Genomic DNA, 22791 nt, shown 5'->3' on the forward strand with positions numbered 1-22791 from the left:
AGGCCTGGCGCGCGCGCACACACACACACACACACACACACACACACACACACACAAACACACCTCCTCCATCATTGCCATGCCATCTGGAATCTGTCTGTTCCTTCCAGCAGACGCTGATTAGGGGCTGCCGAGCCACTGTAGGCATAAAATGTCCCCTCCTCGACTCCCAGGAACGCAGGACGGCGGCACCTGCCTCCTATTTTTGATATCGTAGGTGCATAAACAGATTACGTGGCCCAGAGAGAGGCAGTGCATGCTGATGGGGGACGGGGCTGCAGTCCCTCCGCGAGAGGCAGCCCTGGGCCTCCTGGGTGGGCGGGGCCTGCACGGGGTCAGGGCCAGGCCGAGAGCCCATCTGTTTATGATTTTAGGGGCCGGCGCGCACAGGGTCCGACCTGCCCCAAAGCAGGATCGGGGGTCAGGAAATGACCCTGGAGTGGGGGTGGGGGGGCCTTCAGGGCAGAACAACTGGATTCACGTAACAGGCCGGCTGCAGCGTCCGGGCTAATGGCCCCCCTGCCCCTCCCCCTCCCGCCCCCCCCCCCACAAGACCCTCGGAGGAGGGAGGAAGGAGCAAGGATGCCCCAGGCTCAGGAGTCCTCACGGCGAGGGCTGGCGGCAGCCTGCGTCCCCGGGCACGAGGTTTACGCACACCACGCTCGCCTGCACAGCCCAGGCCCCCAGGAGGGCACAGGGGACCTCGCAGTGCCCGTTCCCAACCCCAAAGAGGAAGGGGTGGCTCGCCATGGGCTACGAGCCTCCAGGGCTCTGGGGGGGGGCACAGAACGGGGGGGGCAGGCACACGTGGAGGGAGACAGGGGCTCCCCCGAGAGGTGCAGCTCACCCCTTCTTCACCCAGATCCCACCTCCATGCCCTCCTCATGCGGTGGCCGGGGGGTGGAGCGGGGTGCTGACCAGGGAGGGGTCAAGCCTGGGGCAGCCAGGCGACCCCAGGAGCCCCATCAGCACAGCCCAGGCCAACCTCCCTGCCCTTGGCAGTCAGCTGCCCGGACTCAGGGAGTTGAAGCCCATGACCCTGGAGAGGGCTCGGCCCCTGCCCACAGGGCGGGTCACAGCTCCATGGCCATGGCCTCTCCCTGGCTCATCAAAGGTGCCCCGACACGGAGGAGCCCCCCTTCTGACCCACTTAGTCCATCCTGGCAGCTGGAATCAAACACGACAGGAGGTGCCTGCTGTGACCCAGCCTTGGTTCCGGGGCGGCTCCCCGCCAGGTGGGCAGCCCTGCACCTCCCCCATGGGGCTCCTGGGGGAGGGGCCGGGAGGGCTCCTCCTGCCCTCGGGCAGCGCACACGGGCACTCCCTGCGGCCCAGGCCTGAGCTGGCAGGTGGAGGCCTCTGCTCAGGGTGTCCCCTGCGGGCAGGCAGGGTCAGCTGCGGTCCCCGCGCTCTGCTCTGCCCTCCCTGGCCTCGCTGATGAGCCCGGAATTCGCAAACCGAGGCCCACTCTGAAGGCTGCGCGTCGTATATCTGCACAAATTACATTTCGGCTTTTATTAGTCCCAGATCGCTCTCATTTCCCGCTGAGTATCTTGTGGATATCGTTAACATTTCTACAGCTTTTTTTTTTTCTAATATTTTTTCGCATTCTCTGAAAATGCATTACCAGAAACATTATTTAAAAAGAGTGCTCTGACCAGCGTCCCCTTCCCTGTTTAATCAGTCCAGCTGCTGCATCTTTTGATTTCGCCGAGCCGTATTACAGCAGGTTTTCCAATACACAGGAGCAGCTGGACGTGGTGAAAGCATCTATCTCTAAGAAAAGACAGTTCAATTAAAATACGAGAAGCCCAGCGGCTGGTGGAGAAGGCACGCAAAAATGCCACCCCAGCACCACCTCTGACCCCAGGCACAGGGAGGGGAGGGGTGCAGGAACAAAGGCCACCTCTCAGAGCCACCAGGTCCCAGGCCCCGCCAGCTCTGCCAGGAGAAAATGGGGCTCGGCCTCTTTAAGAGCTGCCTCAGGCCTGCCACGGGCTCTGTTGTTATTAATTATTATGATTATGATTAGTTTTCAAGAGCACTAGAAAAGGACAGGCGGGAGAGAGGCAGGCTGAGAGCTGGGGTGGGCGGCATCAGGAGGGGGGTGGAAAGAGGTACCCTTGGCAGAGAGATGGTGACCTCTGAACCCGGGAGGAGAGGTGGCGGCAGAGGGGTGCAGGCTGGGGGTCTGGCCTCTGTTCTGCTAGAGGGAGAAGGGGTGGGGGGCAGGGGAGGGCACCCAGTAACATACCTTCACGGGACTCCTGGGCCAGACCAGCCTCCCCCTCCCGCTTCTCCCAGACACTGGGTCAAGGCCACATCTCAAGTTCTAGCCAGACTGGGAGGGAAGGAAGAAGGAAGAAGAGAAAAGAAGGAAGGGAGGAGGAAGTCAGTCCTGAGCTCCAGATCCGCCAGTGCTTCCCTGCTGACTCCTGCGAGCTGGCCTGTCCAGGCCCCTGGTCCAGGGAGAAACACGGCGCAAAGCTGGGCCAGGCCGCAGGGCCCACCCCGTGCCCCGGGACTCCTCTAGCTCAGCGACGGGTCTCCCTGCTCCCCTGGCCGTGAAAGGGGGCGTGACGAGCCCCACAGACACCCTCAGGCCCCAGGCGCGAGGCCATCAGCCCCTGAAGGCCTTCGGCAGCAGGTGAACCAGGGCTCAGCCGTGTTCTCAGGCAAAGAGCACGGCTCGGCGGTCCCCGCACAGGCACTGCGGGACCCGTTGGGGTGGGGGGCGGGGGCGGCCTTGCCCGCGGTGCCTGCCCACCCCGCGTCTGCACACTCACTGCTTTGACTGTTCTGCCCTTTTACAGAGAAAGGGGAGGCTCAGAGGGGCCAGGACCCGCGTGTGAGCCACCCACGGGGCAGTTCCTCGTGATGGGTGCCGCAGCCGCGTGGACGGCCCTCACCAAGAATTCCCGCTTTAGAGGAAGGCCCCTTGGAGCGCGGTAAGGAAAGGGGGGTGCCCAGGTCCCCTCTGCAACCTGCGTGGCCCCAGAAGCCGGGTCGGGCCCCACCCAACTGTAGGGAATCTACTTGTGGGCACTGCTGTCCCCTGGGCAGCCTCAGAGAGAACTCACTGGGCCCACAGCCTCTCTAGCCCCCAGGGCCAGGCCCCCGGTCAGGGAAATGGGCCCAGCGTGGGCCGGAGCCGCTGTAGCTCCCGCGGGGACCGGGGAGGGAGGGGGCGAGAAGGAAGCTTCGGTTCCCCAGCGGGGGCCCTGGGGCCCGCTGGCTCCATCCCACTCACTCACCCAAGGTTCTTTTATGACCTGGTTTTCTGATTTGCAGCTGCAGGGAAAAAACTTTAAAACCCAACCCACTCAAGGCCTGGGAACAAGTAAGGAGGGGAAAGTTACCTGGGTCAGGAGGCCGGGGATGGGGGTGTCCTGGGAGGAATGGAAGGGTGGGACCACCTTGCGCCTCCCCATGTGCTGTGGGTGATGAATACTAAATAGGACACCTTGATGAAAATGATCAATCATTAGTCAGGCTTACTGCTATTCTGTGGGGTCTATTTTGAATCCCAAGGGCCTGGCCTAAATGGGGGGAAGGGGTGTTTCCAAGGACTCCCCAAGACAAGACAGCCCAGGGCCCCCAGGCCTCTGGGACAGGTAAGGGTCCTTGGGCCAGGCACCGGGAGAGGTCAGCTTGGGGCAAAGGGGGCCCATCCCGGGCATAAGGGATCCCAGAGAACAAGGCAGCCCCCACCCCAAAGTACGGCCTCTCAAGACCACCCTCTGTGGGCAGCAACCATCCTCGTTCACGGGCACCCACGGGAGAGCCCCACAAGGGTCCAGCACACGACTCTCTGCAGGGCTGGAGGTCCTGAATATTCAGACAGGTTACGGGGTGAGAGGGGGAGAAGCAGTTAGACAGCCGGGCTCCTCAGCTGAGGCTGGGGACCCCGGGGCAGGGGGAGGTCTCGGGGCTCTTTGGAGGATGCTTGAATGGGGGGCAGAGGCTTCTGGCCTCTCCAGTTGTCTGGAAAGCCTTCCCTCGAAGCCCACCAATGCTGCCTCTTCCAAGGACCCAGCGGCGGAGACAGCCGAGACCTACTAAGCCCCCAGAACAAGAGCCTCCCCTCAGGGTCAACCCACCAGGAGGACGCGCTGCCCCGCCGCGGGCATCGCCGCCGTCCTGGGCACCATCCGGGCGCCGCCTGCAGAACTCTCAGCCCGGCCGCCTCACCCCTGCCCCACAGTGCAGTTTCTGGGATGTGAGGGTCGGCTGAGCCGGAGGGGCCCACGGTCCAGGGGGTGAGGGCAGATGGCTAGCCAGCCCCCTCCCCGCCGTGAGGTGTGGGGCGGCAAGGATTCAGCGCAGCCGAGCTGTTGGCATTCACGAGCCCTCCGGGGGAGGCTGTCGGGCCGGCGGGGGGCCCACCCTGCTATCGGCTCCACACCCGTTAGTCTCTTGCGGACAGTGGTTGCTTTTACACCATTTTATCCACCACTCCCCAACTCTGTCAAATGAGGAAAAGAAAACGGGGGTGGTGCAGGATGCAGACAGCTAAGAGGGCTGGGATCAGTGGCCCACAGTTTCAAGGTGAAGGAGCTGGTCCAGAGGCTGGCATGGGGGGCTCCTCCACGCCCCGCTGGTCTTGCAGGTGACTGCACACTGCAGATGACAGAGGACCTGTTTGCTGGCTTTCAGGGGAGGCAAAGAAGGCAAGGAGAGAGCCTAACCTCTCACCCCAGCCTTGTCCTTGACACCCCATGTGCCCCACCCACCATGACTTCCCGGGAAAGAGGATGTACCAAGGTGCCAAGCTGGTGGTCGGTGTGGCACCTCCCTGAGCCTCAGGGCCTTTACACTGCCTTTTCCTCCACTGGGAATACCATTCTCAGGTATCACATGGCTCCCTGGGCTCCAAGCCTTTGCTCACGTCACCTTCTCAGGTGGCTGACCCTAACCACTGTTTGAAACTCACACTCCACGCGCCCCCCCCCCCGGCCCGCCCACTTCTCCAAGGTAACAAGTCATGTGGCTGGCTGGCTTTATTACTGCCTCTCCTCTTTAGAAAGTAAGTTCCACAAGAGCAGGTATTTTGCCTGTTTTGTTCGCAGCCATATCCCCAAGTCCCTGAACAATAACTGTTTGTTGAATGTATATTGTTTAAAATGTCACATGGGGGACTTCCCTGGTGGTGCAGTGGTTAAGAATCCGCCTGCCAATGCAGGGGACACGGGTTCGAGCCCTGGTCCGGGAAGATCCCACATGCCACGGAGCAGCTAAGCCTGTGCACCACAACTACTGAGCCTGCGCTCTAGAGCCCGTGAGCCACAACTACTGAAGCCCGCGCGCCTAGAGCCCCTGCTCTGCAACAAGAGAAGCCACCGCAGTGAGAAGCCTGTGCGCCGCAACTAGAGAAAGCCCGCGCACAGCAGCGAAGACCCAATGCAGCCAAAAATAAATAAATAAATTAAAATGTCACATGGGACTTCCCTGGTGGTCTAGTGGTTAAGACTCCACGCTTCCACTGCAGGGGGCACAGGTTCGATCTGTGGTCGGGGAACTAAGATCCTCCATGCTGCGTGGTGCAGCCAATAAATAAATAAATAAAATCCAAAGTCTACTTGTTGAAAAATAAATAAATAAAATGTCACATTATGAAAATATCCAGAACAAGGTCGAGTGGAGGTACAGAGCACATTTGGGTGGGGGTGAGGGGCTTGTAGCTACAGCTCCTCCTCATTCACTTGACAAAGAAGATCTCCCTCGGGCCTGGCAGTAACGCACCCGTGAAGGGTGAGGAAGGAGGTAAACTGCTCCGGCTGATTGCTGCCGGTGGGAAGGAGGGCCCAGCGTGCCAGAGCCTCGGAGTGTTTTATAGAAAGAGGAATCTCTCATTTTAAAAAATGTTATCTGGGCAGAAGAGCTAAATAGACATTTCTCCAAAGAAGACATACAGATGGCCAATAGGCACATGAAAAGATGCTCAACATCACTAATTATTAGAGAAATGCAAATCAAAACTACAACAAGGTACCACCTCACACCAGTCAGAAAGGCCATCACTAAAAAGTCTACAAATAACAAATGATGGAGAGGGTGTGGAGAAAAGGGAACCCTCCTGCACTGTTGGTGGGAATGTAAGTTGGTGCAGCCACTATGGCGAACAGTATGGAGGTTCCTCAAAAAACTAAAAATAGTTTAGCAAGCCCCCTCCTGGGCATATGATCCAGCAAGCCCACTCCTGGGCATATATCCGGACAAAACTATAATTCGAAAAGACACACGCACCGCTATGTTCACAGCAGCACTATTCGCAATAGCCAAGACATGGAAACAACGTAAATGTCCATAGACGGATGAATGGATAAAGAACATGCGGTACATACATACAAAGGAATACTACTCAGCCATAAAGAATGAAATAATGCCATTTGCAGCAACATGGATGCACCTAGAGATTATCATACTACGCAAGAAAGAGAAAGACAAACACCATACGATATCACTTATACGTGGAATCTAAAATATGACACAAATGAACATGTCTACAAAACAGAAACAGACTCACAGACATAGAGAACAGACTTGTGGTTGCCAAAGGGTAAGTGCGGATGGGGGAGGGATGGATTGGGAGTTTGGGATTAGCAGATGCAAACTAGTATATACATAGGATGGATAAACAAGGTCCTACTGTATGGCACAGGGAGCTATATTTAATATCCTTGATAAACCATAAAGAAAAAGAATATGAAAAAAATATATAGGTATAACCGAATCACTTTGCTGTACAACAAAAATTAATACAACATTGTAAATCAACTAGACTTCAATAAAATTTTTTTAAAAATGTTATCAACCAAGTAAAAACTTTAACACCTCGGAGATCAAGAGAACTGGTCTGCGGGCTGTATTTGCTCACAAGCTCCTGGTGTCAAATGCAGATGGCACTTGGCCCGAGTGAGGCAGGGCCTTGTTGGGCACCTGGGGGATGCCTGGTGTGAAGGAGTGACAGCAGAAGCACCGCCCCCCCGAACTCTCCCTGGCCTCTGGGAGAAGCCCTGAGGCCAGCACGAACCAGTTAAGCTCTGGATGGAACCAAAGGGGAAGCACTGGGGGCCTGCGGGAGGGCGGCGCTGGGCGGCGGCGGTCCCATGGGGCCAGAGCGATGGGAGCTGCAAAGGCTGGGCGGCGGGAGGCCCGAGGCCCACAGAGGCGCTCATAGCCTCCTTGAGAGCTCCGCCCCACCTTCCACGTTGCTGGGTCCCTGGTGGCCCTCATCAGTGGTAATTACGTAATTAATGGTCTAATGAGCCGGTTCACCTGTGCATCCCTCACTGGAAAGCAGCCTGATGAGCGCAGGGGCTTCACCTGTTGGGGCCTAGGCTCTAAGCCTAGAAACTGCCCCAAGGAGCTGCCTATTAAATGCTGCCTGGATGGGTGGATGGATGAACAGATGGGTCAGGGTGTGTTACCTGACCCTCAACACAGCCCTGACGACTGATAACAGGCCTGGAGGCCAGGACACGTGCAACAGCCAACCAGGAAGGGAAGATGGAGCTTATGCTCTGCCCTCCACAGCCCCCTGGGTCACAGCCCTCTGTGCCCGAGCCCACTCGCTTGTCAAGCCCATCTCTACTTAGCCTACAGCCTGCGCAGGGGCCAAGCTGGGCGCTGAGGATACACAGGAAAATGCAATGGCTCCTGCCCTCCTGAGGCAGACACAGGCGAGGCTCTGGGGGCGGGGAGAGGAGGTGGCCAGGGCAGTCTGGGAGGAGGGGGCCGCCCCACGGGAGGAGCGGCCTGAGTGAGGGTGGGGGCGGGAGGACTGAGCAGGTGGGGTGGCTGCAGTTACCGCCCCTCCCCCACCTCAGGTGGCCTGCCTGCTGCAGCCAATGGTCAAATGCCCGCTGTCCTCATGGTACCAATAATCCCTGGCAATCCTGCAAAGTCACCCCCATTTGTCAGCTGCCTGCATCACTGCTCCCGGGGAAGGGCCACTCTCCCCCACTCTGGGAGGCCCACTGGTCTGTGGCCAGAGCTGGAGTGGGGTCTCCGACTTGTTTCTGACAGGGGCGCCTGCATCCCCCTCTATCGCCCGGCCAACAGGGCCAGCTGCTAAGAGCAGTGAGCCGCCAGAAGCCACTTTCTGCAGAGCATACTGGAGGTCAAACCTCCCCCCTCGTTTTGCAGAGCGTTACCGGAAGCCCAGAGAGAGGCAGTGACTTGTCCAGGAGGCCCAGCAGGGCTGAGATCCCTCTACAGCTCTGTGCCCCAGAATGGTCCCTCTGTCCACCAGAAGATGAACTCTGAGCTGGAGGCCAAAAGTGGGGGCCCAGATCCTCCTCCTGGACACCCAGTTTCCCAGGGGTCAGAGAACGCCCCCCTTCCTCAGCCCGGGCGGAAGCCTCCCCCCTCCCTTCTCTGCCTCTGACACCCCCTCCCTCTCTGCAGCATGCTGACAGCCCCTCCCAGCCCCGCTCCACCTGGGGGAGCTGGGGAATCGGCGCCCCCTCCCGCCCCCAGCCCCCAGGGGAGGAAGCGGCCTGTCAGGCCGCCACGGCGTGTCAAATCCTCTTGCTGCCTAATTGTGAGACGGCGGCGTTTAAAGAAACGCTTTTCTGGCCGCCTGCCACACCGCAAACTGCTTGGTATAATTTTATTATTAAGGAGAGAGAAAAAGAGGGAGGGGGGTTAGAAGAGAGAGAGAGAGGAAAGGAGCGAGAGAAGGAAATTGCTTAGTCCGAGTCAGCTGGTGGAGTATTCTCAACGCGAAAGCGGGCCGGCTTTCCAGTTGGCAAGCTGACTCCGTTAATTGCGCATTCAGCCTCTACTTAGGGTAATTGAAACGAAGCGGGGCCCGGGTCTGACAGTTAGGGTCTGCGCCTCGGCCGTTAACCCTTCCGCCCCCGCCCCCGCGGCTCCCACGCAGCCCGGGAGCGCGGGCGGCCGGCGTGTGCCCCAGCGCCGGCAGGGTTAACGCGCCTCGGGAGCCGGGCGCCGGCCGAGCGGGGGATGGGGACAAGGATGGGGAGCCGCGCGGGGTGTGCGGGGGCGTCTGCGGCCTCGCCGCCCCCCTGCAACAGATGTTTCAGGCATGTAAGACAAAGGCAGAGCGCCTGCCGCTGCCGGGAGAAAATCCGCAGGACTCCCTCAGGGGCAGGTAAAATTTCACCTTCTATTTGTGTTCCCCCCCGCCCGCCCCCGCCCGGTTTCCCGGCCTCTGCGCCAATCCGGAAAGCGCCACCAAAGACGCCGCGCCGCCGCCTCCGCCGCCCAACCCGCTGACCCCAGCAAGGTCGCGGCGACCTCGGGCTCCGCCAGACGCGCGCGGGCCCCTCCTGGGGCGCCCCCGGCCGCGGTCCCGCGATCGGAGGCGCCGGGAGCAAGGAAGGGGCGCTCTTCCCGCCACGAGGCGGAGGCGAGGTGGACGCCGCGCGCCTCCCTTCTGCCCGCGCTGGGACCCCGGGGGCTGCGCCCCTCCAGCCCCCATCATTCATCTCCCTGATTCCCGCTGTAGCCGCCCTCGGAAGTCAGCCGAGTGAAGCAGCTGTTCCTTGCACACTCCACTTGACCAAAGATGATGATAAATGAGGCCCGGGCCGCGTCGGGGACGCGGCGGCCGCCGCGAGGGGCGCGCAGGGCGGGGCGTACGGCCCGCACCCCCTCCCCGCGCTCTGGGAAGGGCGAGGACGCGAAGGACAGACGGCGACGTGCAAAATCAAAGGCCCGCACTCCCCTCCCGGCGCCCCGCGCTGCCCCGGCGCCGGCGGAGAGAAGCCGGGCGGAGAGGTGCGCCCCGAGCACCGCGGCCCAGGCGGAGACCCCCTCCTCACGGTGGCGCCGCCGCCCGGCCACCCCTCCGCACCCCGGCCCCCGGTGCCTCGGTCCCCACCGCGCCCTCGCCCCCACCCCCGCGCCTCAAACCTATTAACGCTCGTAAATAATGAATAATGGAGCGAAGCTTCCCTCGGCAGCGCGAGGCTGCGGGCGGGGCCGCCGCCGCCAGCTGCGCCCGGTCCCGGGGAGGGGGCGCCCCGGCCGGGCGCGGGGGCTCGGGCGCGCGGCCCCGCACACGTGCAGCCGCGGCGCGCAGGCGGGCACCCCGCCCGCCGAGAAGGGGGAATCCCGCTCTGCCCTCCCCAACGCCACCTCCCCTGGAGTCCTCTGGCACCGAACGAGGCGAGAGAGCGCGCGCGAGCTTCCCAGCCAGAGATGGTTATTTTTAACCTGCTCCCCTTTCCATCCCAGCCTCTCGGGTTTGCGCGCCCGCCTCCCCCACCCCGCCCCCCCCCAGCAGCCGAGGACGCGGGCTCCTCACCTCGCTCAGCGGCTCCGGACTCCGAGCGCCTCCCCCAGCCCGCGGCCCCCGCCCCTGCGCGGGCATCGCGCGGCGGAATCTCAGCCTGGAAAGGACCGATTAGCAGCCGCGTGCCTTTCTGCGAAATATTGGAACCGGCTGGGCTGGGGGCGGGGAGCCCGGCGCGCTCGTCCCCTCGCCTCCCTCCGCGCTCGCCTGGGCGGCGAGGCGGCTCGGCTCTCCCTCCGCAGACGCGGGGCGGCCGGGCCGGGGCGCCAAGCCCCCTCTGGATTTCGCCCTTCTCTCCTCAACACCCACCCTTCTTCAGTCATCGAGGAAGCTGGCGCTTCTAACCCGCGGACCCTCCGGCAGCGGCGGCGCCAAGTGGTGCGCCGCCTGCCCCATCTGCAGCCCCCTCCCTAAGCCGCTCCAAACACACCGTTGACACAGCAGCGGCCTTGCACACCCGCACCTTCAAGGCAGACCCGCCGGGCCGGGCCAGGGCGCACCGGGGCCTCCTCCCGGGCTCGCCCTCCCTCAGGCCCACCCTCGCCCCTCCCTCCCGGCCCCTTCCCCAGGAGGCCCAGCAGCTCAGACCCCTCAGGCAGCTCAGAGGCCTGAGGCACAGGAAGTTCACATCCACTCCCATTACCCTGCTCTCCAAGAGGCCACCCATCCAAACCCCAGCCTGTCCTTAGCCCCAAAGGAGCTGCCTGAACCCAGGAACCCCTGAGGGCTTCCACTGGATCAGTCACTTGACATTCTGCAGACTCTGCTCAGGCCCAATCCTGGAGACCCCCAAGCACAGACCACCCCCGACCACCTCCCTCCTGAACGAGGTGGGGGGCGAGAGAAAACCGCTGCAGAACAGAGGGGGGACTGGAGAGCAGGGGCTGGGAAGAGAGGCAAAGGGCCTTCCCGCCGGGAGCTGCCTGGCCCAGTGGCAGCAAAGAAAAGGGCCTAGCTGGGAACGGGGGCCAGATTTCTCCCCGGATTAGCTGAAGGGTGGGAGAGCCCGGGACCCCCACACCAAGGAAGCAGCCAGTGGCCAGGGTTGCTGCAGAGAGGGAAGCCTGGCCAGCCGGGGTGGAGGCAGGGGGATGCGTGTGGAATCCAGATGTGAGGACAGCTGGTCTGGTGACACCCTAGGGCCAGCTGGGAGGCCCAGCCTGGCCTGCAGGGGAGGCAGTCTGCGGGTAGAGGGGGGCCCCCTGAGCACACGCAGGGCCTGGCAGGGCAGAGCGGGGTTCTCCAGGGGCTTCTCCCCTCAACCAGCCTGGACACAGGTCCCGGGGCCTCCCTCAGATCTTGAAAGTTCTCGGTAGCCCTCAGACGGTGGAAGTGGGTGTAATAGCAGCGGCGTGGCACGGCGTGCCTGGCCTCCTCCTGTGGCCTTCGTAGACTGTACTTCTGACCCTCAAACTGCCCTTCTAGGAGGCAACGTGACCTCTCATTTCACAGACGTGGAGACTGAGCTGCAGAGCGGGACAGGGGCCATGGCGGGGGGGGCCCTCCCTGTTCCAGGGCGCAAGGATGACAGTGAGGCCCTGGTTCACTCCTTCGGAAATTTCAGAAAACTGGTTTTCTTGGGAGAAAAAAGGGGCCGGGGGCTTGGTGTGGTGAAGCGCTGTAGGGAAGTCACACTGCCTTCTCCCCACCCACGTCCCCCCCCTTCCCCCGCAGAACCAGCCACCAAGGCACCAGGCCCCTACTGATGGTCTCAGGCAGGGCCTCATCTGCAGCCCAAATATAAATGTCACAAGGCCACGTACCACTGCTCTTTACATGCGTGTAGCTGTAGTCATGACAAATACACTACAACTTCATGCAGGGCCTGGCAGCTTTGCGTTGCCCAAACAACGGACAGCTCCTATTTTGATATGAAAGGGTGTCTCCATCTCAAGACTGGCTTCTGGGTGTGGGGACCCCTGCCAGATGAACAGCTGGGGCCACCTTGTGCTCTGGACTTCTCCGCCGCCCCCTCTGCTGGGAAGGGAGCTTCCATTTCCGGGCGTGGCTTGGATGGATGGCCTCCTGCACACACCCCTCTCCCAGGGTCGGGGTGGATCCTGGGCAGCGCCCCCAGACACGTCGCCTGGTGACCAGAAGCGCTGGCCTTTGGGGAAAGCACACCACCAGCTCTGATCCGGAGGTGGCCTGGGACCGCTCTTCTCAGGATGGAAAATATTTGCCTTTGGTTTTCGGCTGCCGCCTCGTGCTGGCTGACTTTCCCCCACACAGCCCTGAAACGTGGAGGTGCTGGAGGGTAAAAATGAGGGGAGGGCAGCTAGCTGAGTCCAGCATCCAGCCGTTCTCAACAGCACTCTTTTTCTCCCAGGGTGAACAGAATACTTTCTGCCCGTTTTCTGCGCGCTGGTTTTCTGTGCTCGCAGCTAAAGGCTAGTTTCCCTTTTCCCAGGCCCAGCCCTCTCGGGCCTCACCTCCAACTAAACCAGACCCTTCCAGATCTCCCTCCCCACCCCAGCTTCCGGGTCACTCAGCATCTGGGGGAAAGCGCCTCTCCCAGCTATACACAGCTAACTCAGCCCGACCCAGAGAGCCTTGTTCTGGAAAGCTCCAGGAGAATCCCTCCTGGCTGGCTCTGCGCTGGAAGAGTGGCAGTCTTCTCCCGAGACCGGAGCTCCAGAGAGATGTCACATTCACACTGGCCAGGCCAGCCAACTGTGATGGCTCACAGTTGGCTGGCTGTGTGGCCTTGGGGCACCGGGAGTTACCACCTGCCCCCGCTCCATCCCCACCCTGACTCTAACTACCTAGGTCCTGATGCCACACAGCTCTGCACACTGTCTGCTGGGTGGCCTTGGGCAGCTCACTGCACCTCTCTGAGCCTCACGCTCCTCAGCTGGAGCCTGCTCTGACCCCACACTGATGGGGGGGCCGCAAGGCTGGCAGAGACGCTGTGCTTGGTGCCCGGTGGAGGTTTCACGAGGGGCAGCAGCTTCCAGCGCCATCCACGGGGGCGAGGGCCGGACCTTGCTCTACCTCTACCTCCCAGGGAGCTAAGTGGGGGGACAGAGCAGGGCCTCCGGGACTGAGGGTTAAGGTCTGCCAAAGGACTGTGTCCTGACCCCCACGGTGGGCGGGCGGGTTGTTTCCTGGCTGGAGTCCCCATGTGTGTCCTACGCTGCAGGGCATGTCTTAGTAAGATGGCGTCTGCTGAGCTGGGTCGAGGGTGATTCTAACAAGCTCCCAGGCGAGTCTGTCTCTGCCGGCCTGGGAGTCTGGGAGGCCGGGCTCGGCGAGGGGCTCCGGGTCCTGTCCTGTCCGAGGAGGGCCGTCCAGGACCAGGGACCAGGCTGTGGCTCGGCGTTCCTGAGCCCTCTGTCTCAGAGCCGGGGTCCTGCAGTGGCCTGGGCAAGCCCGGGACTCTGAATTCGGCCCTGTTTCCTGGCAGCGACACAGCGATGAAAGGGCAGCTCACGCTGCTGAACCCACCGTCACTTCAAGTCCAGGCCTCCAGGGCCTCAGTGTCCCCGTCGGGACAGCGGGAAGCTGGGCTAAAGTGATCCCACCCTTTCCCCTGATGGTTCCCGAACACTCTCCCCTTCCCTGACCCCTTCCGAGGAGCCAAGATATCTGGACCCCAGCATAGGCCCCAGGGGCTGCAGTCCTGGGAGTACAGCGCTCACCAACACTGTTCTCACCGCCCCACGGGCCCGGCGCTGACCTAATAAGTAAGCACTTTCACCAACAGACTTCATCCTCACGCCAGTCCCGCGGGCTGGGTCGCATGATCGCCCTTGTTTCACAGACGACAGCACTGAGCCCAGAGACCATACCCCGGAGGAGGGAACAGGCCTGCAGGGGCTGGACGCCGGCGCTCCCCGGCCTGGCCCCCAGACGTGCCAGACCCTGGCGTATTTCTTCTGGGGAAACCACCTGTTTCGGCCCCACCAGCACAGGTGTGGATGCGGCGTCTGCATCTCCCCTGGCCAGCAGCTGCCCCTGGTCTAGTTAGGGATGTGTGGATAAGCTGGTACGGTCTCTTAGAGAGCTTTATGGCAATCTGCACCCAAATGGAAGCTAGACATGCCTCCTGACCCAGCAGTCCTGCCTACAGCCAGGCCCAGAGTCGTCTGCACAGGTTAACTGCAGCGTCGTTTGTAAAAGCCAAAGACCGGAGATCCCCTAAATGTCCCTGTGAAGGGGCTGCGGGAAACACACGTGGGGAATTCCATACAGTGGGTACGAGTGGAGTGAGGAAGGGCTTCGTGTGTGAATAGGGTGCCGCCTTCAAGTCGGGCAAGAAAAGCGCAGCGTAGAAAGTGTGCAGAGATGCCCCATTTGTACAAAAGAGGAGAGAGGATCCGAGTTTTCTTTTTTTACCGTTAGCATGTGACACCTACTTAAGAATTTAAAACTTGGGACTTCCCTGGTGGTCCAGTGGTTAAGAATCTGCCTTCCAATGCAGGGGGACACGGGTTACAGCCCTGGTCGGGGAACTAAGATCCCACATGCCGCGGGGCAACTTAGCCCACGCGCCGCAACGAAAGATCCTGCATGCCGCAACTAAGACCCGAAGCAGCCAAAAAAAAAAAAAAAAAAAAGAATTTAAAACTTATGCTATGGATAAATATCTGCTCTCCGGGCTGGCTCTGCAGGATGGCTGGAGAGCGCGCCTGGTGTCGGGCTCCCATCTGGCACGGCCGCTTTCCAGCTGCTGGACTGCAGAAGCCCGGGGGCCATCAGCAGGAGGGGAGGAACCCAGCTGCCGAGTCCTGCAGTGGACAGCAGAGGGGTCATACCCTCGTCCTACAGATGAGAAAACCGAGGCCCCACCTGAACCCCCACAGAGGCCACGTCCTCCCGCTTCCTGGCGCACGGCCTTGGGGACACACAGCCAGGACTGGGTCAAGCCCTGAGCTGCGGAGGCAGCTGCCGCCACCAGGGCCCTTGATAAATGGGGCCCGGGGCTCACAGGGGCTGCTCCTGGTCAGTGGGTCACCGAACTTCCCACTCCATTTCTACCAGCACTGTGCTTCCCTTTGATCATCAAAACACTTAGAGGCAAAGGCCACCCTGGGCTCCGGGGGCCCTGAGACTGTGGGCTGTGAGGGCACGGCTCATGGGGACCAGTCCAGGAACGCTGGGCCAATTCCCGGCTGAGCCACCCGTGCGCCGTGGGGCTGGGCCTGCCTTTCCCCGGCTGTGAGGAGGAGCGGGGGTCCGTCCCTCAGAGGGCGATGTGTCAAGGGACAGGGCCTGGCAGAGCAGGGCCCAACAAGCAAGCTGCTACTTCTAAAAGGTAAACATTTCTATAATTTTATATAACAGAGGGAAAGTTCAGGAAAATCCCTGACTGGTCCTAGTGCTGGCTACGGAGCTGCGGCCAAGAAGGTGGGAGCTCCTCAGGGTGACAAGAGCAGCGGGTGCCTGCCATGCTGGCAGAGGCCCGGCGGGCAGTGCCCAGCCGGAGCAGGGCCCAGCCGTCTGGGTTCCCGAGCTGGCACGTTGGGCGGAACAGACTTGGCCAGCTGGCTGGAGGCCCCTGCAGCCCCAGGCCCATGGAAAGAGGTCTCAGAAAGGCCCCTGTGTCCGCCCTTCTCTAGGCTGCTTTTTCCAGACCAGAGCCTCCCGTGTCTTTGGAAAGAGCACTGAGTACCCAAGGTTGCCGCTGACTCACTGTGTGACCTCAGGTGAGTCACCCCAACTCTCTGGGCTTCCATTTCCTCACCCGTAAGACGGGGCAAGTGATAAGTGCCCACCTCACGGGGTTGAGCAAAGACCCAATGAGAAAACGGACATAAAAGTGCTTTGTCATCATCACCCTCGTGGCTAATTCTAACATGATGCTTACGTGTGCAGAGCCCTGTTCTAAGCAGCAGTCAACGTATTTTTAACTCCTCTTACAGATGAGGCAACAAAGGCACAGAGAGGTTAGGGCACTTGTCCAGAGTCGCACAGCTTGTGAGGGGCAGAAGCACCGTGACAGGAAAGTACTGTGAGGGCTAATATTATTATTATAATTCATGGCTGTGGGTCAGGCCAAGGATGGGCAAGCTTCAGGCTCAGTTCCCGAGGCAGCGCTGGCCAGCCCAGAGGGATCACGTGCAGGGCAGAAGGGCCCTACATCACACCTGAGCGGGAGCAGGGGCTCAGAGGGGGCTTCCCGGAGGCTCGCCCTCACCGGGTCCGAGTGGCGTGAGACCTTGCGGGCCGTGGTGGGGTCTGGAAGTGTCAGGCACAAGTGCCCGCAGAGCTCAGCAGCCAGTTCCAAACACTGGTGGGGAGAACGGGTGACAGCCTCGGGGTTCCCCAGAGCCTCCCAGGCGACACCGCCCTCTGGAGCCGGAGGGGCTGCTGCGCCCACCCCTCCAGCGCGCGTCCACCAGCTCCAGTCTGGCTCACGGTGGCCAGCGGGTCAGCGCCCTTCAGCGGCACATCGCACGTCTGAGGCCCAGCGAGCGCAGGGGGCCGCGCAGCGCAGGGGCTCAGAGCCGCCCCCGCCCCCATCTCCGCCCCCCGCCCCCGCAGGCCTGCACCAGCCTCTACTCCCTCCCTGTCCCACCGCAGAGGCCGTGTGACTCTGAGGCCTGGGGGGCAGTGGCCTCCCTCTGGCCGAGGCCTCCCTGGCGCTGCTGTCTGGGTGTGGGAGGGACGCAGCTCCCAGCATATGAGGAAGGGCCACGGGTACCCGGAAGGGCGTGAGATTCCCATGGGAAAGGCGTGGTTCCAGCAGCAGCCCCTCCAGGCTGGCTCGGCTGGCGGATAAGCTCCAGCCGGCTCCTCGGGCACCTGCCCCTCGTGGAGACAAAGGCTGTGGGGCAGAGGCCAGGACACGCGCAAACGTAAGAGGGAACCCCAGGCAGCCCGTCCTGGCCTTCCCTCTGCGGCAGCTCCATCTTTTTTCCTTTCCCCTCCTTTTCAGGCAAACCTGACCCTCGAGAACTGGATAGGCCCGCAGGTCCACACAACACCCCACAGCCCCCGGAGCTCCCCTGCCACTCCCCCTTTACCCACAGGGCCAGCGCCGGAAAGACTCTCCCAAATAAACTGCATTTAGAGATCACTCTGTGTTCTCTCTATCATGGGTGCAAAAGGACGGCAAATTAGGCCTTTGATGGACATGAGCAAGCCGGGGGTCGTGGGCCTTGTGCCTGTTGAATGAGTGAGTGAGTGAATGGATGGATGGATGGGTGGGTGGATAGACGGGTGGGTGGGTGGAATTCCAGCCCCAAGCAAAGCCATTGCTACTTTTTTTTAGCCTGAGCAAAATAAGATTTCCTCAAGGCTTTTAAGAACATGGCAGGCGGGACTTCCTTGGTGGCGCAGCGGTTAAGAATCCGCCTGCCAATGTAGGGGACGCGGGTTCGAGCCCCGGTCCGGGAAGATCCCACCTGCCGCAGAGCAACTAAGCCCGTGCGCCACAACTACTGAGCCTGCGCTCTAGAGCCCGAGAGCCGCAACTACTGAAGCCCACGCGCCTAGAGCCCGTGCTCTGCAACAAGAGAAGCCACCGCAACGCGAAGCGCACACACCACAACGAAGAGTAGCCCCCGCTCGCCGCAACTAAAGAAAACCCCACGCGCAGCAATGAAGACCCAACGCAGCAAAAAATAAAATTAGAAAACAAACAAACAAACATGGCAGGTCATTCCCAAGGTCCCAGGGGTCCCCTCTGCAACCACACAACCACACGTCATGACGCCTGGGCTGGGAAATGGAGGGGCACAGGGAGGGGCTCTGGATCCTGGGCCCCTGCTTCCCCGTGCTGTGTCATCTCAGGGCCTCCAAAGCTCACCCAGAAGGCCCCCTTTCCTGGGCCCTGTCCCAGAGACCCCTGGGAGTCCCCCTAACCGGTAAGCGTCCACAGGTCCAGGGTCCCTGGGAGCCTCTAGCTGGGGCCAGAAGGGCACATGAGGGAGGGGTGCATGCCTGCTGAACCCGCCCGGCAGCTTTGCAGAGCCGGAGAGAGCAGGACGTTTGTCATCTGTGGGGACAGTGAGGATGGTTTAAGGTGAAATTTAAGCCCATTAGAGCCTGGCTAATGACATCAGCAGCAACGGTGAAAATGAAGATGGCGGGTGTGTGAGCGCCACCGGTTGTGGGGCTGGCGCCGCCTCCGTGCTCGGGCCGGGCCCCCTCCCCGCAGCCCCCGGCGGCCCCCGCCCCACTGGCAGGCCCTACCCCTGCCCCCCGGCCACGTGGGCCGGCCCCCAGGGTCAGCATGTGGCTGGGGCCTTGGCCGGGGCGTGAGAAAAGATCCGGCCAGAGCGTGGAGGCAGCAGCTTCTTAATCTCCCTCCTTTGATAACTTCCGTCTTTTTTGTGCACACGCGAGAATCCAGCCCCGCCGCCGGCATCTCTTCCCCAGGCTGAGCCGTCTCCCTGCAGCTAATGCCTGACAGCTCTGTTTATGTCTCCCCATAATTCTCCAGCTTTATGGGGTTTTTTTCGGGGCCATTAAGCTCCCAGCCACAAGCTCCTTCCCCTGCCCCCGCCTGCCTTTGTCCTTGAGGCCTGGCAGCCCCACCGCCCTTTGGGAGAAGGGCTGTCCTCCCCCGGCAGGTGGACGAGGACCTCGGCCGAGCCCTTGCTCTGGACGCCGCCTTCCCCCATGACTCCAGGTCCCTCGTCCTCTCGGCACAGGTCTCGTCCCGCCTGTCCCCAGGGAGATGGGACCCTCCAGGGTCCTGGAGTGCCTGGCAAAGCCCGCCCTCCCTTGGGCCCAGCCTTTGGCTTCTCTTCCCCCGTGAACTTTGCTCCTCCCACAGGCTCGGCCGTTCCTGAGAACAAAGCCCGCCCCCCTCCCTGACCTCCTTCTGCTCCAGACCCCCAGATCCAGCGCAGGCATGGCACCCTGAGGCCCCCCGCACCGCTCCACAGACCTTGTCCTCTGCCCCAGTCTCCCCACGGTGTGTCTCTGAGGAGGACCCCAAGTCCTCAGGGCCCCCCCTCCCCTTCCTCACAACCACAGCCCAGATCTAGCCTCGTGTCACCTCCACGCTGGGTTTCCTGCTCCCAGCCTCTGTCCCATGTGGCCTCTCACAAGCTCGGCTCAGGGTGCTCCCTTGCTGTAGAGCCTTCAATGGCTCCCCATTACCTTCACCTACCTGAGTCCCCATCCTCAGCGTGCTGCTCAGAACTCTGCAGCCCCCGCGTCTTGGGGAGAGCCGGCTCCCGATGCCCTGCCCTCTTCCGCTGAGATCAGACCTCAGGTGTCCCCAGCAGGGGCTGCCCTGACACCAGGCCTGCTCACGCCTCCCGGGGCGCCCGTCCCCACCTCTGCAGCTCAGACACAAGGCAGAAGGACTTCCTCAGCGGGAAGCAGCCCTTCCCTTGACTCTGGGTGCCACGGTCCCCTCCCATGGCTCCTACAGCTCGTGGAGTCCCCGGTCGCCCCAGCCTGGACCCCTGGCTTCCTGGGTGCCCGGGGCAGAGAGGTGCCCCTTGGAGTCCGTTTCCCCACCACAGCATGGGGCAGTGTCCCCCTGGGGCCCACACTAGGCCAGAGTCACCGCACAGAGGCCAACCTGGGATGTTGGAAGGCAGAGCCTCCCCCGAATCCCCTTTCTTTCTGGGCACACGGCCCTCCGGGGGTGAGGCAGTGGAAGGAGTGACTACCACTCCCATACCCCCCCATGCCCTGCTCCTCCGGGGAGACCCGCGCCGCCCCAGGCGGTCATTTCTTCTCGGCCCTTTAATTTCCGCTTTTCCCTCCCGCGGAGCTGCTTCACGTGCGGGTAGCCGAGACTGCGCCCCGGCACTGTCACCAGCCTCTGGGTGCCAGGTGGCCTGGGCCCCGGCCCTCCCCCACGGTGGGTGCTAGGGGATGCACGGGCCTTCCCTTCATCCGGAGCGGGGGGAGGGGACCACGGGGCGAGGGTGCCAGCGCTGCACCCTGTCCGCCTCTTCATAGGCGCTCGATTCCGACCTCGTCGTCCACCGCCTCCCAGGGTGTCTGGCCACAGCTCGGCAGGCCCCCCTGCCCGGGCCCGCCCACCTCCCACCCAGACCTCCTGCCCTTGGCAGGTTCCACGTCCCTGCGGGCAGTCCCTGGCCTGAGCCTCCGCGTGACCCGGGCAGGGGGCGTCCTAGCCCGCCCCTGCCTGAAACACAGCCCTGGAGCACCGCGCGGGGTGCCGGCCAGGCCGTCCTACGCCCCGTTTCCAGCAACCCTATCGTTAAGAGCAGCAGAAGCTTTGAAATCTGAGGGACCCAGCGCAGAATGAAAATGGGGAGCCCTGCTCAAAAGGCCTTCATCTCCAGATGGCAACAGAGCAGCACGAGACCAAGCACGGGACATTCTGAGTGCAGACCCCGCCTGGCCGCAAGGCCGTAGGCCCACAAAGCCGGCGCAGCCCAGAGGAGGTCAGCGGGCCGGCCACCATACCCCGGAGCAAGCGGCAGGAAGATGAGGGTCTGATCCACCAGTCACACCCGTAACGACAGTTCCTCACGACTGAGCACCTGCTTTGTGCTAAGAGCTCTGTACATATTAAGTCCAAAAACCATCACGGACTCTACAGCTTACGCGGGGCGGGGGTGGGGGGTGTTCAGAGGCAATGTGATTTGCCCAGGGTCCCTTGCTGGAGACAGGATGAGCCCAGACTCCAGGGCCGGGGCGGGGGTCGGGGCTCCTGACTGAACCACACGCCACTGAAACACCGAGACCCCTGATGTCGGCTCTGAATGGAGCCTTGAAAACCCTCCTTAAACTCTCCCCACAGAGATGCAGAAACTAAGGCTCAGAGAGTGTGTCCGACTCCCGCAAGATCACACAACACAGCAGGACCCCAGATCCCAGCCCTCAGCAGCCCTATTTCCAAAGACCCAGGCAAACACTCATGATCCGGTGCAGGGCAGGAGGCAAAAGCGAGTGGAAACACACAGAGATGCCCACATCAGCATCTTCTCATCAGAGGGCCAGGCGGTGACTTCTCTTCTCTACACTCTTGGTTATTTTTTGTATTTTCTCCAGTGAGCTGAGATTTTTAAAAAGACCAACAGCTCGGAGTTTTTGGAATGAATGAGGAAGGGGGTTTGTGGAACCGAGCCCTGGTTAAAAGAGTTGCCATAGATACGGAGCAGGGTTTACACGCTTCCCAGGACCCAGAGCTTTGGGTCCTGCCTGGCTCTCTGGGGAAGTCCCAAGTGCTCAGGATGCCGTGGGCCCCGGGAGGGCTTCCGGGCGCTGCAGTCTTCGTGTCCCCCTGGCTGGTCAGGAGGCAGGTCTGCTGTTCACTGGCAGTGCTGTCTTCCTGCTGGACCGCCCCTCTGGCCCTCGCTGGTCCCCACCTCCCTCTGTCCCCCCACATCCCCGAGGCCCCCCTGGAACTCACACCACCCCACCCTCTCCTGCTCACAGCCCAGGGGATCCCCACCGCCGCAATATCCACAAGACCAGGCTCCCCTCCTGCCCCGAAGCTGGTCCCTGCTACCCTTTCTGGCCTCATCGCCCGGGGCTGGACAGTGCCAGACGCCTCCGCAGACCCTGCCTAGAGCACCTCCTCTCTACCTGCCCCCCCGTCCCGAGCAGGGGCCGCTCCCAGTTCCCTGCCGCGCGGTGGCTGCAGGGCGGGGATCAGGACCACATCACTCTGGGTCACCCCCACTGACCCCACCGGGCCTGGCACAGTACCCAGGGAATCCACCTGGGCCCCCTCTGCCCCTCGGAGGTGGATGCTGGGCCTCGGGCAGACAGCTCCGAGCCTCCTCCTGCCCCGAGAGCCCCCTGGGTCTCCGGCCTGAGAAGAGCTGACAGCTCCTTAATAAAAGCTGCCACAGACGCGCCTGAGTGACATCGCACCCGGCTGGCCGAGAGGCGGCCCACATCAAAGCCCCATTTTTCTTCTTCCTGTGAGGCACTGAAACAATTTACATAAAGAGCCCTACATGTGTCTTGCAACAAAGATGCATTTCTTCTCGTGACTGGCCACGGCCCCCGGCCCACCCGGCTTCCCCAGATGCCCCCACTGGTGCCTGGCCCGCTTCCACAAGAGCAGGGGTCTCAGGGACCACCCTGTACCTCGGTCACCCAGACACAGGGCTGGGGGAGGCCAGCCGGAGGAACAACCAAGCCACGCCTATTAAAATAAAAACTAAAAACAACCAACCCTGAAGGGCTCGGGGGTGGGGCCGTGCCTGGGCCCAGAGGCCCGAGGATCTCAGCAGAGCCTTGCTCTGGCCTCGGACGGCAGGACAGGGGCATGTGCGCCCCGGACCCACCGAGCAAGTCTACCAGCGCTGCAGACCGGGCCTGGGAGCCAGGCCTCCCCGCCCGGGCCCAGCATGCGGCCCCCGCTGCGGTGCCCCCAGCCTCGAGAGCCGGGGTGGCTCCAGGCGAGGTTCCCAAAGAGTCCTGTCTTCCAACAGCCGAGGCCTAACCCCTGTACTCCTGGCTTCGATTTGGGCAAAGAATCACCCTCCCTTGGCCCCTCTATTAAGAAATGACACCCCGAGAGGTGACCCTGTGAGCCATGATCCCCGACTTTCATCCCAAGCGCCCAGGGTTGGGGAGCAGAGTGGGGCTCGGCCGAGCACAGTTGCCCCGGGAAACCCTGTGCTGACCCCCTG

General features: G+C 61.9%; 1 protein-coding gene across 6 annotated transcripts in view; it reads right to left on the reverse strand.

The window, feature by feature from the left end:
- RAI1 (retinoic acid induced 1) overlaps window positions 1-22791 on the reverse strand; it is a 107572-nt gene that overhangs the window by 15431 nt on the left and 69350 nt on the right. Inside the window, exon 1 of one of the 6 annotated variants that reach the window (XM_036837597.1) lies at window positions 64-2612. The exons of the other annotated variants lie outside the window; for them this stretch is intronic. The gene's annotated coding sequence lies outside the window, so the exon portion shown is untranslated. Of the gene's footprint in view, window positions 1-63; window positions 2613-22791 lie in introns of those variants that run through there. 6 annotated transcript variants of the gene reach the window in all.

The sequence above is a fragment of the Balaenoptera musculus genome, chromosome 20 (assembly GCF_009873245.2).
Source record: "Balaenoptera musculus isolate JJ_BM4_2016_0621 chromosome 20, mBalMus1.pri.v3, whole genome shotgun sequence".
Classification (NCBI taxonomy): domain Eukaryota; kingdom Metazoa; phylum Chordata; class Mammalia; order Artiodactyla; family Balaenopteridae; genus Balaenoptera; species Balaenoptera musculus.